At 40.8% G+C, this 19,680-nt stretch overlaps 1 protein-coding gene across 2 annotated transcripts in view; it reads left to right on the top strand.

Annotated features, from left to right (window-relative positions):
* PRKAG2 (protein kinase AMP-activated non-catalytic subunit gamma 2) overlaps positions 1–19,680 on the top strand; it is a 213,367-nt gene that overhangs the window by 3,265 nt on the left and 190,422 nt on the right. The window lies entirely within an intron of this gene.

Below are 19,680 nucleotides of genomic sequence, written 5' to 3'. Positions count from 1 at the left end.
AAAACATATTTATTGGTCACGTAGAAACGCTGACTGAAAAAGTAATATATATTGTGAAAAGAAAAAAAAAGGTGACGGATGCAAAATACACTATAATTAGGTTAATTAGAGGATTGTGGAATAATAGGGATTTCTGAAAAGAAGGTTGTACACATTACTTCTGTCTCCCACATAGTTTGTTTTGGGTCTGTCTTTGACAGTGGGAAAAAATGGATCCGTTAAAGAAAGCTGGTTTGTGGTTGCAACACTCCAGGTTTTCTCAGGTACATCTTTCTCAAGGAAGAACAAGACATGATACAAAAAACCTGGGAACACTCTATTTTCACCTTCTTTCTGTGCCCAGTCTCCTTCAGCACAGGTGGGTGGTGCCTTGCCTGTCCTTCTGGGGGTGGTGGAGGATCACTAAGTTCCTGCAGGTTGGCTTTCCTCACTGCTCTCATCTTCTGTTCAGTAGCCAAGAATAAAGAAGGGGCCACTGTATTCTGTAGTGTGGCAGGGAAGTGTTTGCTGAATGGCTGGAATGATGGAACATCTTCTTGGTTGGTTGTTGTTTTATTTGTAAATACACAACTGACTTAAACTAGTAATTTAGATGGACAATAATATAATTGCAGGAGCCTTTGTAAAGGTCCTGTCAACCTCTGTCTGTCCCAGCAGCACATTCAGAAGTCTTGAAATTAGAGATGCCTAAATGGAAATTTCTGGTCTGAATATCTTTGAAAGCTGCTACAGTTTTAAATAGAAACCTTTGCTCTCTAAATGCATCATATCTGTAATATGAAGGCATTAGCATTATAAAATTCCTTTTTAAGCCATTACAAGATAATGCTTGCACATTGCTTTGAACATTTTAAAAACTCTATTCTGAGATGGGATGCAATTGTCTGCTGAGTAGGAGCTCACAGCAGTGAGATCAGAATGTTCTTTTGTCATTTTGCAAAATCAATCTGTTCTAATGTTAACATTGCCATTGTAGGCCCTGGTGCTGAAAAAAAAAAAAAAAAAAAAAAAAAAAAAAAAAAAAAAAAGAGATATTCTGCTCTTGTTTACTTTGAATTTCATCTGGGATGGTTCAGTCAGTACCAGCAAAGTTGTTGTATTTACATGAGCGCAACTGACAGCAGAACCTGTCTCAAGAGCTTCACTATGCCAGGTGCCAAGCACCCACTGCTCTTCAGCAGGTGGGAATTGCAGGAGCTTGGCACTTCTTGGATTTTTCTCAAATACATTGCAAGGTGACTTTTTATTCAAAAGAACAAAGAAATTTTGTCACAATAAGCACAAAAGTAACATCTGTGGATGAATATCAAAACATCTTCAGTTCAGTGAGGTCGCTCTTGCCTCTGGTATTTCAGCCCTGACAGCAGAGTTGATGCCCTGGAAGGATGTGGTGGGAGATCAGGATTCTTTGTTTTCAATGCCACACAAAGAAACATCTCTGGATACTTTCTCCCATTTCTTTGTCAGCCTCTGTGATTTTGAAGAGACTCCTCAATGTCAAAATTTATTGCTGTTTCCAGGCTGGGTGTTATGTTGGGATGCCAGGCTGAACATCAGATGGCTTAAATAGTTCTAACCTGATAGATGACAGTGATGTTCTGACAGCTACTGTTGGCTGAGGCTCTGCCCCTCCATCTTGCTTTCCACACTTGCAAAGTCATTAATGGCTGCATGCCTAATAAATCACTGTGAAATGATTTTGTTCTGTCACAGTTTTTGCAGGGTGCTTCTTGTCTCCCGGTAATTGCAGGGTGGGCTGATGAGAACAGCACTTCAGTCTAGGAATCGCTTTAGGAAGCTGCAGATGGGGAATAATCTAGTGAATTCTTTCAAAGGTGAAAAGAAATCAGCTTCCAGTGTGATCTAGGAATGAAAGAAATGTTTGTTTTCTTGGTAAAAGGCGGTGAAGGGAGAGAGACAGGGGAGAGAGAAATGTTTCTCGAAAATTAAATCTGCAACTGTTCTCGCTCTCACAGGGCGGGCTGTGAGTTGTCCTGAGCCTCTGTGGCCTTGAAGTTTAAATTTGGATTCCTTCCTCAAGGGCTGATATATTTAAAGACAGGAAGGGGCGAGAGGTATTTGCTCAGGAGTGTTAAGATGGCACTTTGAATTTATCTCAAGGATAAAAGAAAGGATTCATGTTTACAATCATAACAGCTAGCAATGCAATTAAGGGAGCTCTGAGTCTTTTTTGTTCTAAAGCATAACACAAACAGACCATCAGCTTATAGAAAAGTGTGGTGTCTTATAAAACATCACTTTTTGTAGTAGGAGATTATCCTAAATGGTCTCACCCAACCTCTTAGACCGTATTTGTTTATTTGTGAGCCTGTGAGGACTTTGAGCTCAGAGGAATGCGAATTTCCTTGGAGAAATCAGTCATGAATGTGGAAGGAACCTCACAGAAATGTGGATGGTGAGACTTTTGGCCTCAGGGAAGTTTACACCATGCTTGTATTGGGAATTAGTGGAACAGAAGAAGAGTCATGCTCCAGAGGGATCAGGAGTGAAGTTGAGGGTAGTGATCTCTACCTAGGAGGTTCCAGCACCTGTTCACAGACCCACAGGGTTCAGCTTTTGCTCAGCTTCACCTGGGCACCACATTGCATTCAAGGGAGCTACACAGATATGACTGAAACCAGAATTCAAACCTCATTTTGTTGATGGTATACGGACAGTCATGGAAGTAGGTTGGTGTGCCCAGGTGCTGGCTTGGCAGGGCTAATGGGAGCAGAAAGGAGCCAAAAACTGAGTCAGCATTGGTTGCCCAATCTGTGGACATTCATGTTGAGTGAAGTAACACAGGTGGTTCCCATCCCTTTGAAGAAAAGCTGAATTTCTGTCAAAAGGCATCCCATGCACAGGGAATAATGAAAGAGCAGAGTTGGTTACAAGAGAAATGCAGTATCCAGGAAGACATCAACAGCAGACAAGAGATGTCACAATGTGGGCTGTTTTACCCTAGACCGATCACCAGGCTTTGGGAATTGGCTCCAGGCCTTGATCTGGTTGCAGGGGGCTGCTGTCTCAATTTTCTACTGTTGCTTGCACTGTAGGCACCCTTGAGAAAGTGTTACAGTCTCTCAAACAGGGAGACTTGTGCATGTCTTCAAAGGCTAAAAGTAAAAGATTTCAATCTTGAATGGAGTGTGGGTTTTCTACTGAAAAGGAAAACATATGTACACACATACATAAGGAATATAAGATGCCATCAATAAATATAAACTATTATTGGTTGTTTGGTGACACAGTTCTGTACTGCTACTGAACTATTTCTCATACTAGCAGTGAGCTAAAACACTGATGTATGTGACAATTTCTGCTGCAGAATGATTTTTGTGTTTATTCTTTAGGTAGTTGTAGAAACTGGAGTGTAATGCTTCAGTTTAGTGTTTGCTTCTGTATTACTGTCTCTCTTAAGTTGCTTGCATATAAATACATATGAAATCTTTAAAGCATGAAAGCATTATTTACACAGTAGAGAGCCGAAACTTAACACAGTATTTCAGTTTTTGACACTGAGGATTCATAGAATGCTTTATAACATCCTTCAAATTTTCATAAGATTTAGCTTGACAGTAAATTACATTATGTAAGCGTGACCCAGTGGGATGCAGAGCAAATGCATTGCAGTGTGTGTTTCATGGCTGTCATTTATTTCACACACCGTGACTCTTCGGACCTTATGGTCATTATTGCAAAGGGTGCCTGTGACGTTCTGCTCCAAAAACAGAACCTGTGTCATAAGATGAAGACTTAATCTATTTTTGTGACCAGGGTGAGAGAGCTATATGCCTTTTTTTAAGCTGCTGGAGAACACATTCATACAACTGGCGATTCATTAGGTGGAAGTGAGTGCATTGTCTGCCATGTTCTGAAGCCCTTATCGTCATTTATTTACAACAGGCGTTGTGCGCTTTTCAGTCAACTTTTCATGTCAGTAATGCTGCTGGAACAATGAAAATAAGAAAATACTCTGTTTCTGCAAGCTGAAGAAAGCAAGCCTCTCTGAGTGCTGCCTGACAACTCTACAAAACACAGGACTTCCAGTTACAGACTTACCAAGGGTCATTTATGAATGACTGAAGTTTGGGTCTCGTTTGTAGAAGCTACATGTCTGTTGTTTCCTTTAGAAGAGGTTGGAAACGTGTTTTCCATGGAATTGTAGAAATCAGTACCTGGTGAGCTAGATTGGGGTAAAATCTGAGTCCAAGCATGAAGTAACTTTTCAGTGAAGACAAGTTCTCCATAGAAATGGGATGGCTTTAGGAATGTGGTGGACTAAACAGGTGCCATAAGCAGTGCCTGTTGCCTGGCTAGTGGAAGAAATGGATTGTTACCTGCTTGCTATTTATTTTGAATGGACTGTACAAGGAAATCTGCAAAGAGGAATTATGTAGAGATTGCTCAAGTGTGTCACTCTATTTTTGCTACCTAGCCTTAATCCTTGGCAAATTTCCACTGGTACAGGACTGTTCTATGCCTTTAAATAGGTGTGCATTTAATGTGTTTGCTAAGCCTGTGTTGCCTTGCTTTTGGCCATGTGGATTTTAGCAGGTATAAGTGCAAACAAGTGTTTTTACAGAACCTTGGAATTGTTGAGTTTGGAAGAGAGAGAGATCTGGAGGTTGTCTAGTCCAGATGTTACTGCTGACCCAGTGGTCAGCTAGAGCACGTTGCTCAGGACTGTGCCCCATCAGATTTTGAATTTCCCCAAGGGTGGAAACTCCCTGGTTTCACTGCTCTGACAAAACACACTCAGGCAAGTGAAAGTTCCTGGAGACAGACTATTGTTCAGCCACTACACAGGCACATGGAATTGAACTCCACAGTTGGTTGGATCTTGTTCCAAAGGCATAGAGTCAATCTGAGGAGTGAAATTGGATTTGACTAGTAGGAGTGTAGTGTAGAGACTTCTGGGAAAAGGATTCTCTGAGATGGATGTCGAAACTGGAGGCACAATAGTCCCAACAAGACTTGAGAAAGAAAGGAAGAGTAAGGACGAGGTAAAAAAAGGTGCTTAGTCAGTATTCTTATGCTGTGTATGAGTTTGCCAGCTTCTCAGTAGATCATTGCATGTTCTGGAATGTGGTTTTCATCATGTGTTGTCATTCCTTTTGCATAAATTCATTAGAGGGGGATTTGCTGTTACTATTAATCATGGCTTCCGTGTTGGAAGTGTGATCTAAACCAAGAAGCATGAGGAAAGACAGTTCCGGGCTAAGAGCACTAAATCATCAGCAATCTGAGTCTCTATCTGCTGTATGGCCTGAGGGCAGAGGAGGCGTAAACTGTGCACTGATGAATGGCTGAGGCTTGAGGTCCACAAAGAATGAACTTTTAAAGTGTTAGTGTGCCACACTGAAACACCAAAATGTCTTGTGGGATCTTCTTTCCACCCATGACTGAATGCTGTTAGGTGTCTGTACATATGTTGGTGAAGACAGACTCTCTGAAGAATTTTAAGCCTTGACAAATTGTATTGGCTGGAGGAGGTGCGAAGAAACAACTTCATCCCTGCAGTGCTGATATTCAAGGAAACGACTGGAGTTTAAGCAACTTTTCCCATGTTGTATAGCAATGTGACAGTTGGATTCCTGAAGTCTTCAGACCCAGTTCCCTTACCTTAATCATAAGCGAAACCTTCTTCCTATGGTATTTGTTTCAGAAGGATCCATGTATAAGCTCAACCCAAGTCAAACCCATGTATAACGTTAACCTGAGTCAGCAGTCATGGGAAGTATTTTTCCTTTTGCTTTTTGAAAATATGTGTGAAGTGAAAGCATTCCAGTCTAATGTCTACAGACAGTCCTGCCATGTCTTAAAATAACACTCTTAGGCCTCTTGGCAGCCTGATCAGGAAGCCCAAGGATTGAGGATATTAGATAAATTAGAGGAGACTATTTTAATTTCCAGCATCAAAAGTGGTACCAATGAGTGTGCCTAATTATCACACACTCCATGTGGTTTATGTGGTTGTTGAAAGCTGTGAAATGTTAGTCTTTTTATTTTTTCTGTATGACTGGTGGCACATCAGTTGTAGAATCCTTAAAAAAAGGCATCTACAGCCATTTCACATGTAGTCATCTACATAGTCAAGAAAATGGGGTTTGGGTACACCTGAAATGGCCCTTTACCAGCCATGTTCAATCTACAGCAATCTCCAAAGAGTTTGCAGGCATTCTGTCTCCCTTCCTGCATTCCACTGACTTGTCCTTCCAGTTGCTGGAGCTGGGCATTCTCGAGTGCTGCTGTCAGCTAGAGCAGGAGAGACAATACCAGCATGGTCTCAACACTATTATTAGATGCTCCTTCCACTAATTCTGGATGAACTCTACATTTTTATGGGGAAATGGGGAGATTCTGCCCTTTGAAAAGTTAAGCCAACACTATACATAAACATAAAATTTATAGCCTGAAAAGAACGGGAGGTAGATGTTATTCAGCTGTTCTCTTTGCTCTTTATTTAGTGAGTTGGTGTTAAGGGTAAATACTAATTTAAGAGGCTTCTTTTAGTTGAGTGGTGATTAATTATACATTTTACTTATATTTTTAATGTGGTTTAGAATGACTCTATGTGCTTTAAGCTGCGCAGAGGCAGGAGAGTACATGCCAGCATTTTTCTTTATAAAGTAAATCCAGTAATTCAAAAAGTGCAATTACTTGAATTCCTTTTTTTTCTGTATTGTACTAAGAGTTCTGGCTCTTTTCACTGCTGCAGACCTGTGGACACGTCATCAGTTGGCATCCAAAAGTTGCTGTTAAAGGACCTCTTCTCATTTCCAGCTGTAAAACACGAGTCAGTAAAAGAGGAAATGTCTTACTTAACCATGTACGGGGTGGGCTCATCTCCATTACTTAGTCAGACAAAACTGTTTTTCACCAGTATTCCTCTGCTGTCCTGGTGGACCTCGACCAGTAGTTACCAAGGCAAGGGAAGCTGCTGTTCCCCAGCTGGATTTCCCAACAGACTGTGTGCATCCTCCCGTCCCCCTGCAGTGCTGAACAAAGGATGTTGCCTTACAATGCCTTCCCACTTAGCCAGTATGTTTTATTTTCATTGTCAGAGAAAATGCGTGGTAACTTGGTAAGCCTTGGTAACTCATTCGCTTTTGATGCCCATCTGTCTGTAGTCTCAGATCCAAAAATCTGCAAACAGCAGATGACTCAATTTACTTGAAATGCCATTCACAAGATTAAGCCTGGAGAAAAGAAAATAGGTGCTAAGAAGGCTAGTAGCTCAAAGAGATGAGATTTTCAAAGGAATTTAGGCATCTTAGGTTCCTTTACAGCGTTTGAAGATCCTGCCAGTCCATTTGCATCAGGATATCCTTAATTACATTTGAAAATTAAGCTTTACATCTTTCAAACTTTCAAGATGCTATTCTTCCCTCTTTGCTATTTATACCTGCATTACAAACAGAAGCTGCTTTCCTATTTTTCCACTTCCAGTAACATTCTCTTGTGCCTGATAGCTAAAATGGAAAAAACAAACAAACAAAAAAACTACAAAAAAAAAACCCCAAGTCGTAAATTGTTTTTTTCAATGGAACAGAGATTGAAAGTAATACTAGGAAGCAATTTGGGAAGAGATAAATAGCAGCTGCTCTCTTGATGATAAAGACTGAAACTAATACTGATACTTGGTGCATTGCAATCTGTTGTGACACACAATAAAGTCCGTGTTTGTTTGTCTTACATTTGACTGAAGGGACCAAGTATTACATGTGACAAAGACTTCAGAAAGAAATTTCTTTTCAATGTAACTTGAGAAAAGTCTGCAATCATTTAAAATTGTGAGAGGATTTTTTATTTATATATTTTTTTACCCGGGTAAACTTTAAAACTTTTATGAGCATTTAATGTGTTTGAACTCTCTGTGGGTAATTATTTGAAATTTACTTTCAAATATAAATGTTTTAAAATGAAAAAAATTATATTTCATTGCCATAATCTGCATATACTGTTTTGTCAGCAAGTTTATGAAACAGAAGTATTTGGGTTGAAGTAATCAAGGAAGAGGCACACATGTAAAAGAAAAGGCTGTAAGATCAATGGCATTTTAATGGGTGAGAGTTGTGACACACAAGCTGAAATCTGGAAACTTACATCTGGGGATCAATCATCTTCTCTTGGAGGAATGATAAAATCGAATTTCTTGACTTCAGCAACAAAGTGAGAGAAGATACTAACTACTCACTCTATATATTTCTAAAAGTTTGTTTTCAGAGGGCAATAGGTTCCTTTGTTTGTGTTTTATGGTCTTGAATGTTCTGTGCACCTGACTAGGTTAATTTAAAAAACAGGTAAGGACACAAGACCATATGAAGTTCAACAAGGGGCTGGGGGTCCTGGTCAATGGCAAGCTGAATGTGAATCAGCAGTGCCCTGGAGTCACGAGGGCCAGCAGTCATGGGGGGCATCAGGCACAGCATCGCCAGCTGGGCAAGGGAGGGGATTGTCCCGCTCTGATCTGCACTGGGGCATCCTCATCTCGAGTGCTGGGAGCAGTTTTGGGAGCCACACAACAAGAAAGACTTTAAACTATTAGAGACCATCCAAAGGAGGACAACGAAGAGGATGAAGGGCCTTGATGAGAAGCCGTGTGAGGAGCAGCTGAGGACACTTGGTCTGTTCAGCTGGAGAAGAGGAGACTGAGGGGAGACCTCACTGCAGTTACAACTTCGTGAGGGGCCAAGGAGGGGCAGGCACCGATCTCTTCTCTGTGGTGACCAGTGACAGGATCTGAGGGAACGGCCTGAAGCTGTGTCAGGGGAGGTTTAGGTTGGATGTTAGAAAAAGATTTTTCACCCAGAGGGTGGTTGGGCACTGAACAGGCTCCCCAGGACAGCGGTCACAGCACCAACCCTGACAGAGTTCAAGCGTTTGGACAACGCTCTTGGTAACATGGTGGAATTCTTGGGGATGGTCCTGTACAGGGCCAGGAGCTGGACTTGATGTTCCTTGTGGGTCCCTTCCAACTCATCTTATTCTGTGATTCTGTGAAGTTCAGAGCCTGTGTGTATGGAGGAAAGCTGCCCTGTGTGCAGCTGTTTGCTCTAAACTGAATACATCCCGTGTGTATAGACAAGCTGGCAAATTGCTCATGTTGCAGAGAAATGAGCCGTGATGGAAAATACAATAGATATTTAATTATTTCAGGGGAAAACCCCATGTTATGAATATCCTGTGTTTTCATGTCACAAAACAAACAGAGCAATGAGCCAATGAGCTTGACCTTTAGGCTGTTTTTATTTCTGGTGGTTTTTGGTTTACAAGACTTAAGTAATTTAAAGTTCAGTCACCTGGGCTCTTGTGATAAGGGATTAACACATCTTGACTTGAGTTCTACTGTTCCAGATGTAACCAGGACTAACTTCTTCCTTGCCTCTGTCTGCTTCCCTGCATACAGCCATTGCTGTAGAAGGCCTCCAAGTCATGTCATGTCAAATAATGCATGGTCTTCAGAACTCACTGAGGGAGAGAAAAGTCTGGGAACAATGTGAACAGGCACAGCCAGGCACTTCCACTAATTGTTGATGTGGACGATGGAACACAAAAGCAGAAGAAGGGAGAGGGAAATGGAAATGTGTCTTGGTGTGGAAACGACTGTGTAAAAACAAATATGTCTGGACTTGCTTATTGGGAATGTAAATGTAGCACAGGAGAACTCCCACGACAAGAATCCTCTGCTTTAGTCTGCCCCTGCCAGATAATTTTAGAAGGTTTCTTTTTTTATTTATTTGCCGTAGAGACTTTTTGGGCTATTAGGGGTTGTGGACTTCAGCAACCTTGAATTGTAACAGGTAGTTGTATTTTACTGCTGAGCTAGCTTGAAAATGTCTGTGAATTTTTAGTTCTAGTTATTTCATATTGCCTAAGTATTGGAAATGAGAAACTTCAATGACTTAATAATGTAACATGCTAGTTGCATTTCAAAGTATATCATGCTGGAGTTAAATACATAAGTAACTCTCTTCCATATTGTGTACTCTAACCCAAAGCAGGGTGGAGTGATTTGCAGATCAACTGTATAAAATAAATGAGGTAAAACTGTATATTTGGACGTGTGGGGAGGATTATTCATAATGGAAAACCTCAATTTCCTCTTGAGAACTGTTGTGCTGAAATACCTATACTGTATTTTCTTTAAACTCAGAAACAAATCAGGTAAGGCAGTGATGAAGAGAGTTGATAGGATGAGCCTGAAAATGGAACATTTATCCTATAGAATGGGAGCTATATGGAATTATGAGCAACTGAAAATGAAATCAGTAAATTTAGTGAGATTAATAAAGTAAAATGAGTAGATTTATATTTTGCTACATGGTGGAAATTTTTGTACACAGGTAAGCTACCAGCCCACGCTGAGATTCTTCATTCCCTGGAGATGTAAAGATTTTTTTACATCAAGAAGGCAGAAAACACAGGTGATGGACAGGGCACTTGCATGTTCAGGCACATGCCTGAAGGATGATCCTACCTATGCTGAAAAGTAGATATTTCTGCAGTGAAATGCAACAGCTGCAATCAGCACAATGCAACACAACTGGTAAAAATCCAAATGCTTACTTTGTCCATTTACTAAATGAATTGCAAATGTCTGAGTGAACTGAGAGCTATTATGGAGGCAAGAGGAAAGGGAATAGCCAGCAGAAACACCAATTTGTTGATTATATAATGGATCTGTCATTAGTAACTTGATCATGCCAATGCAATTGCTTTTTCTCCAAGACAGATACTTGTTCTTACCAGGACTGATTGAAAAGCACTCTGATTATGCCAAAGTGTGTTTTAAATGGAAAGAGGGAGATGGAAAACTATTTAACAGTAAAAATATGATTGCTGATAGCATTGCAGAAAAGTGACAATGCAGAAAGATAGCATGATTTTATCCAAGCAGTTAGATTGATTCCTTTTTAGTTAGAAATACGTAAATGCAATGCTGTGAAAATTATCACAAGGACAGCTGTGAAGACCGATCGTGGGTCAGAGTGAAAGTGAGTTCATCCTGTGAAATTCATCACAGCAGTCCATTGTGGCACTTCTATTTCGACAGGCAGGATTGGCCTCCTAGCAATTACCATTGAAAATATTTATCATTGTAGTGTGGAAATCTGACTTCCTGGCATTGGGCTGGGAACTTCATTTCATGGTAATCTCCTGAACATCTTTGCTGACTAAGGCTGATTCTGAACATGTTGCCAAAAGATCTGTTTCTCCACCTTTTTCCCAGACTTCCAGTTTTCACATCAGATGTCTCTTTATTATGTGCTCCTATTTTTGTAATCCTGTGATTTCCAAAGGCCACTGTAACCTCCACACAAGTAATATTCTTTATTTAAACTTCTTTATTGTGTGGGTGACCACACACTGGGACAGATTATCCAAAGAGAGTGTGGAGTCTCCCTCCATGGAGATATTCCAGAACCGTCTGGACATAGTTCTGTGCCATATGCTCTGGGACAACCCTGCTTGAGCAGGGAGGTTGGACCAGATGTCGCTCTGTGGTACCCTCCAACCTGACCTGTTCTGTGATTCTGTGAATATTCCCTTAGCAGTTTTCCCTGAGTCAAAGGCACTAGTGCTCTCTCTAGAGTTTCCAAAACCCACCACAATCACAAAATACAAAGAAAAAAAATCAGGCTCACAGAAATATATAGGATCTTTATGGAAGGGATTTTTAGATTTGTTTACATCCATGAGACATGGGCAAACTTTAGGGGTGAATATCTTGTTTTTCAGAATTTTGGTGACTTTGTCTGCTCACAGGTGGAGTACTTAAACGCTAATGTGTGCCACAAGGTTCCTGCTGTTTCATGGGGGATACCCACAATTATCATTTTAGGGGATTTAAAAATTACTTTGAATGGCTTAGGTAACCTGTTCAGCACAGAGCACGGAGGAAGATCTCCAGCTTCCTGAGCTGCTCACCACTACTATGCTGAGTGCCATTCTGGTGTTATTTGCTTTAGCAGGAATATTTTCCCTGTCATCACTGGAGTTGCTATGGACAGTGGGGTTGGAACTAGAGACACTATTTCTGCATGGGATGGAAGTGTTAGGATTTCATTATGGCTCTGTGCAGGTTAGAGGGAGGGGAGAAATAACCACCTAAAGCTTGTGAGTGTATAAAGTATAAGTGAGCAATATATGGTGTACCAGAAATATCATGGATACCAAAATATCAGTATTTTTGGTTTTGATTTTGCAGTAATTCCATTTGACAAACAACCGATTTTCTTCTAGTTGTTCTGCTGAGAGCTTTCTCTCCTTGCACACAAATTTTACAGCTCTGCTTACCACAAGTTTTACCACATGTGACAGGATTGTGCAAAGTGTTTGATATAAGAGAGCTGTGATGGAGATGGGGGAGTGAAACCAGGGAACAGTGGTAATATTTATGGCTAATGCTATGATGCACCCTCTCTGCTATTCTGATTGCGTTACAGCTGTAATTCTGTAGCTGTGGTCCAAACGGGGAGACAGGTAAGAGGTTGAACCCACTGTGAGCCAGGAAACCTACAATATCTCTTTTACTTTTGGCCAGATGCCCAGACCAGAATAAATACATTCAGTCTTTCTCTTTCACATCCCTGTTGTAGAGACAAAATACAAAAATGGCCAAACAAAAATCTGACAGACCATATTTTGTTTATACAGAGGCTTGGTAACTATAAGAGATGAAGAGACAGTTACAAAGCTAAGCCCTGTACTTTAAATGGATTTATAACAGTCATTTAAATAAAGTATGCCTTTGTGCTCAGGCTGAGAATTTGTAAATTCAAACTGGTTTATGCATGTTTGCATAATATATGAGGAGGTTTTATGTGTAGTACATATACTTGGCTAGATGTTTTTGTTGTTGGAATGATCATGGTGATTTAGTTAATGTTGTTTTCTTTTCTAAGCATCATCTCAGAATTTATCATTATTTCATTAATAGAAAAAACCCTTCTTTTATCTGTCCTGATTTGTACACAAGGCCAGTTTGAGGGAAAGCGTGACTTTTCTGAGAAGCTTTCAGGAGTTCCAAGAAGGGTTTATTTCCATCTGCAAATTAATTAAAAATAGTCCTTAAAAAGTTCATATTTTCTTTTCTAGGATATTCTGTTACTCAGGCCTTCCAGCACTGCTGTCCATGAGTCTGATGGTGCGTCACTTTACAGAACTGCTCAGAAAAAGATCTGTGACACCAGTGGAGGGACAGGACTTTCCTCTGATGGCTGGAGCTCGAGTTCTTGTTCTGGCACTTTGGTTGGGCTTCACAGGAGGTTTATAGCTTTGGGAAGGAAACTTAATTATATGTTTTGGCAGTAGCCTTAACATTTTCTTGCTCTTTTTATTGTTGGGAAATTACATGTAAAGCGACTGCAACGGGTGCAACGTATTTCTGTATTTTATGTATAGCTTCAAAGAAGAGTGAGCACAAATGTTTATCTCAGCTAAGTGTTTTCCAAGTACATGTATTCATTAAGCTGACTGTAGAAATTCAGTCAAACATAAGCTCAGCTCTTGCTGGTAATTCATTAAGGGATTCATCTAAAACTTTGTCCAAAGCTTTAGTTTCTGAATCAGGTCATGAGCATCTCATTTCCTCACCAGTCCAAAAATACACAGTCAATTTGGTGGTTAAAGCCAAGTTTAACCAGACTGAGCAACAGTGTAACCTCCTAACCGCAAGCTTGCTTTATCTTGGATCCATGTGTCAGGGCTGAGGAGGAAGAGGATATCCTTGGAGTGTGAAACATGGCAGTTTTGACCCTGACACCCTGATGGCTTTATTCTCCACCTTGAAGGGAGTGTGTAGCCCAAACCAAGCGCTCGCTCCACTGACCTTTGGGTGGTTCATTACTTGGCTGGGAGCAGAGTGTGTAGAGTAAACTCTGGAGCTGATACAGACTTTTGCATATGAGAAGCCCTGAAGTGCTTTAGGAGTTATGGTTTGTCATACATGACTGACATATAGATAGCTATCATAGATATCTGGGACAGAGATCACGAGGTGCTTTGCTGGTGTTTAGCAGTGCTAGGAACATTTATGCAGGAATTCAAGGAAGTTATTTCATCTGGAATACATGATAGGGAGGACTTTGCCAAAATCTGCCAAGTGTGGAACAGAGTTTGGAGTAAAAATGCATTTTCTGAAGGAAAGTGTTGTGAGATCCTGAATTAACACAAGAAGTTTGCTTCTCTGTGTCTGGAGAAGAACATGTTTTTGTTCATTCGATGTAAACTCAAGTTCCTCTGTAGCACTTTGCCTGTCTGCACTGGCCCTGGTTTGGAGATCTTCCTATGAACCCAGTAACATCAGTGCCCTGATCAGGAATCAGGATCAGGAATGTAAAGTATCACCAATCATTGAACTGTCAGTTCTTGGATACATGCACGATCCTGGTTTTTCCCCAGTCTCATCTTGTTATCCACGTGCTATTCAGTTTATCCTCTGTAGATTGTAGCTCTTGTCAGACAAGTGTGCCTTCTAATATCAACCTCCTGTGCACTCAAGCTTTCACTTACACCTCAAACACTGGGAGACCTGATTTATTTGCTCTTGCCAAAGAAGTGGACCCTTGGATGATATCCAGGTTATTACTGATGGGGTATTTGATCCAAGCATTTCTTTTAAAACTCTCCTCAAAAGAAAGCCTGGGGAAGAGCCAACATAATAACCCTAATGCACTGCCCCCCTCTGTGTCTTTCCTTCTGCAAATTTTTAAATGTTCAGGAGAAATGCTTGAGTTAATGTTGTCCTAGAAATATCATTATTTCTGATGTGAAGCTTGGAAAGCAAAAATTTAAGAAGTAATTTGCCCAAGACCATAGCATGCTGGAAAGTCGAGCTCAATGGCTCCCTAGTCTTGTAACTAAGCTAAAACTCATCATGGTTAAAGCCAGACCATTGTAGGTGATTCAGCACTGCAGATGTCTTGGCCCACTCTACTCCTGATTCTGCACTGGCTGTGTATGGAGCTTTCCCTATATAAGATCATCCATAACATGGCTCCCATTGGCCTCAGGGGTTTACCTGTGATGAGGTCTGTTGCCAGGCTCCTGTGTCAATACATTTACTGCCTTCAGTTGTGGACAAAGTCAATTTGACTCACTTGAAGCAAAATCAAAGAGCACCGTGAGCTTATGGCTCCCCATAAAACATCCCTTCCCTACCATTCACCGTTGTTACGGCTGATGGAAATAAGCCAGTGTTAAATAAGGGGTGGGAAAGCATTGCCCTGCCTGAAACTGAGTACAGCTGCACTTTTGTTACTCAAGTTATATGCAAGGGCAAGCAGTGTTTTGGCATGCTCTGGGCTCCTAAAAGCACTGCTGGGGCAGCAACGGAAGTTACTCCCACTATTTTAAAAGGCAGGTCACCAGTCTCCCAAAGTTTCAGCAGCTGAAGCCTCTGGAGAGCTGCCTGTTCCCTAAGCCCTTGGGAGAGCTGAGGAAGAGCCTGTGCTGTGTAGTTCCACCGTGGGAACTGTGGTTTGAACCTGCAAGGTTCAAAGCAGTTCAGAAATCCCCCAATGAGGGTCTTTTATTGTGGGTTTTTTATTGTGATAAAAGTAGTCTGCCTGTTGGCTGAGACAGGTGAAAGTTGGGATTGTGATGGTGGCTGGTCAAATGCTGGAAATACCAATGCTGTGTATTTCTAGGTGGCCTTTCCCATCCATTTTCAGGAAGTTGGGGTTTTTTTCTTTTCTTTCTCTGTCCTTGTTTACTTGTAATTTCATTTTAAAAGCTCTTCCTTCCTCTTTCTGGGCTTGTCTTTCAAATCTGTTAGAAAGAAATTTCTTTCAGATTCACAGAAACAGTGTTTGCTTGCTTGTATGTTTTCCCAGGCTGTTCAGTAGGTTAGAAAGATAATTTCTTCTTGGTTAGTTTACATAGGTAGGATTCTCTTGATTCCCTTCTGGAGTCATTATACAACCCTTCATCAAAACTTGGGACATTTGAAACTCTTAAATAAGCAGATGATACATTTTTATGAGCAGTATCCCATGTTTGTCATGTATATGTGTTTGTGGTTGTGCCTGCACACACCCATATTTCCATGTGTATTTTTTGTATGTAGTCCTTGGGGCACATCTCATCTGAGGCTTTTGAGAATGACCGGAACTGTGGCATTAGGGAGCCAGGATTTCTTATGACAAGTCTGGTATGTTTTGATACAGGTGTAGCCAAAGAAAATGGGTATCACAGCCTGAATGTGGAAAAGGCCACAGGTTGTGTACCAGGCTCTTTCCAGACTTGGAAAACAGGTCAGAATTAGCCTTTCTGAATCATTGTATATTTTTATGTCAACCTTCACATTATACATAGAATAACTCCTTTCCTTTGTCCGCAGCCCTTCCTCATCTTTCAGTCATTAGACATCAGAGCTGTTTTTCTTCTGGAGATTAGTCAGTTATTGGGTCTCAACAGAAGGATCAGAATTTCTTGAGCCTAGAAAAAAAATCCTAGAAATAATAATTATTTATTTCCTTTCTTGCTCTAGAGGATGCATAAAGCAAGAAGGAGCCTTTAACCTGCCATTTATTTCCTGCTCCTGTAGGAAAACCCTTTAGGCAGTACCATCATATCTTCCCTGCAATAAACTTCATCAGTCTGAAAAGTGTTGATGTTGCTCTCATTAGAGCTTTCCTCCAGAATGTCACTCTTTTTCCTCTTCCTAATTTCCAACCTCAATTTGTGCAAAATAATTTTCCATTTTCTAATTGCACCCACAAAGTGCCCTTTATCTCTTGTCCCTTGTTGATGTTTATGCACCTTATGTAACTGTGGAGAAGGATCACTTACACTATCAGCTGTCAATTGCAGAACCAAGTAAGCCCCTTTAGTCACGTCCCACGAGAGAGACTCTCTGTTCTTCTCATCATCAAAACAGCCTTGTGGTGCACCTGTTGCCAGCTGAATTAATCTGTCCTGAGCAGATGACCAGAACTGTACACGTTATTCCAGATGAGCTTTCACAGTGCTTATATACATCAGTATGGGATTAACGCTTTTTATCTGTTCTGGAGGCCTCATGATGCCTGTTCTGTGCTTTATCCATAGCAACATTACCATGATAGCTCCCAGTTAACCTTTTGAGACAGGTACACTTCAGTTTGTCTCTATCCAGCTGTTGAATGCTCAAGTTTTAGACAAAACTATAGCCCTTGAATACATAATTGAGGGATTAAGGATTAAACTAAAAAAAATAAATTAAATTGATTAAATTAAACTTATTTCTGTTCCTCCACTTGTTCATATTATCCAGTCCTTCCCATGAGAGATCCTCATGTTTTTGTTAGGGAGTGAGCCCAGTACCTTGGTATCATCACCAAGGTGCCTATCTTAGCTTAAACACACTGTTACTCTTGCTGTTTACCCAGGTTTCAGGAAATTGTTTCATGGAAAGATTATTGCTTTTCTTTGCACTTGGGACTTGAAATTCCTTGTTGTCCTCCAAGCTGCCCAGGATGTCAGCAAGAGAGAGCACAAGGGACTTCCCCTTTTCTCAGCAAGGTTAGCTGGCACTTGAGTGGCAAAGAAAAACAGCAAGAGGATGTAAAGTGGGTCACAAGGGTTTTCTGGGTGCAAACTAAATCTTGGCAGAATTATTAAGAAATTGAGGTGTCTCCCACAGCTGTCTGGTTTATTGCTAGGCCAGAGCTGGGCAGAGTCTCACAGAGATGGCACAAGACATCTACCAGATTTCGTGGTCATAGTGACAGTGACAGATCTTTGTGATTCAATATTACATTTTTTATTTGACAAATAATGTATTTTCCTAAATTTTCCTTTTTAATCTTAATTTTAGCTAAAACTTAGCTTAAAAAAATTATAAGGGAACATCTGTCAAAGTTTGTTGAATTAACAGCCCACTAAGACGGGAGATGTTTTCTAAGTTATTTGTGTAGCCATAGGTTGTATAGCCTGTAGACCTCTTGTTGCAGAACTGTGAGTGAAAACAGATCAGTTTTGTGCAGGAAGGCAAAATAATTATCTGACCAAGTTATTAGCACAGTTTACATGTTTACATGTTTAGTTAGGACTACATCTGTCTTCCTTGCAGCAGTAAAGGATGATCTAAAAATCTAAAGCTGTCTAGAGCTTTAGATTTAGAGACAGTGACTAGAGCCAAGTGGATGGACTAGATGTTGGGTGGTTTGACTAAAACAACGTGACCTTTGGAGCTAAACCTGCTTACATTTTGTCTCCCTCTGTTTAGGGTAACCTGCTTTCCACACTTTTGTTATTGATCAGGTGTATATTTCTTGAGAGAAACTGAGCTCATGTAAAGTAGAAGTTGCTGAGATTCTTTTTCAGGGTCTTCTTCAGCTGGCTTGAGAGGTGCTTGGAATAATTTTTGAAGTTTTGTTTCCTTTGTTTTTTATGCTACACTTTATAAACTTTCCTTATTCCCTGTTTCCCTGACCTATCTCCTTATTTATTTTTTAATTTTATTTTTGCTGTTTTCTCTGGTCTCTTTGAAGGGCATGAGCTGTCCTTTTTCAGTGGTGATACTCAAGGGAAATAAAAGGTTAATACAAGATCTGGGCAAATAATGATTCATTTCCAACAGTGCTACCAGCAGAATTGGCTTTCAGCTGTGTTGTGTGCTGAAAACTGATGACTTACAATTGGCTAAAGCTGACGGTGGGGCTGGAACAGCTGTGGTACAGCAGGGCAGCAGAAACTTGCAGAAACAACCAGTTTTGTTAAAGCTGCAAAAGAATGTCGTTTTCGTCCCCTCTTGTGTAAGCAGGTGCTCCAAAGGTTTTCTTGTGCTCTTAAATACCTACTGAGAAACAGCAAGATTTCAAGAACAAAGCTGTTTGCATGTATGTAAACTTACATAGTGAAATGTTTAGGTAATTGATTTGGTAATGCTTAAGCTTTAGTAAAGTGTGGGATTTTTTCTTTTCCTCTGGACTTAGTGCTTGTGGTAAAATTACTGGATGAGCAGCCCTGTAGTAGTCCATTTATCCGGGGAGCAGGTACTGCCCAGCCCCTGGCCTGGCATTTCCTTTGGCTCACCTCTCAAGATTCCCTGGAGAAGGAATCTGTCTGTCCACCCCACCACCATCTTGTGGAGGTCGGAGAAGTTAAGCTTTGCTGAAAGCTGTGATAGTTTTTTGTTGCAGACTTTGGACCATGCAAAATTCAACCAAGTACAAATTCATCTCGTGGCAGTGAAGCTGATTTACGAGGGCACTGTCAGGGAAGGCAAACCAGCTGCTGCTCCTGCCTGTTATTCCTACCAGCTCCTCTTTCTGCTCTGTTTCTATTAGGACCAATGTTCTAGCAGAGAGATAGAACTCTTCTTCTGGGAAAAAAATATTTTCTTCTGGGAAAATGCATTGGTTTGGTTTGGTTTTGTTTTTAGCACTACCTAGAGTCTTTTCATCTGTGCTGGTGATGTTACTGCTGCTTCCTCTGCGGCTGCAGCGTGCACCCTGAAATGCGTCAGTGTGTTGCCATAAATGCTGAGCGCTTCGTTGTTTCCTTAATCCGTGCTGACTCCATCGTTTCTGGGTATTATCGGGAAAGTGCTCACCTCGGTAGCAATTACACATGGTCCACTGGACTTCATGTTCTTGCCTGCGTCACCACATGAAGTGGTGTTAGAACTGGTGAGATCTTCCCTCCAAAGAGAGAAGAAAACAGAGGGGAAGGAAGAGCGTAAGTGGC

The sequence above is a fragment of the Corvus moneduloides genome, chromosome 1 (assembly GCF_009650955.1).
Source record: "Corvus moneduloides isolate bCorMon1 chromosome 1, bCorMon1.pri, whole genome shotgun sequence".
Classification (NCBI taxonomy): domain Eukaryota; kingdom Metazoa; phylum Chordata; class Aves; order Passeriformes; family Corvidae; genus Corvus; species Corvus moneduloides.
The sequence above is the reverse complement of the archived record's forward strand: the minus strand, read 5'-3'. Positions and strand labels throughout refer to the sequence as shown.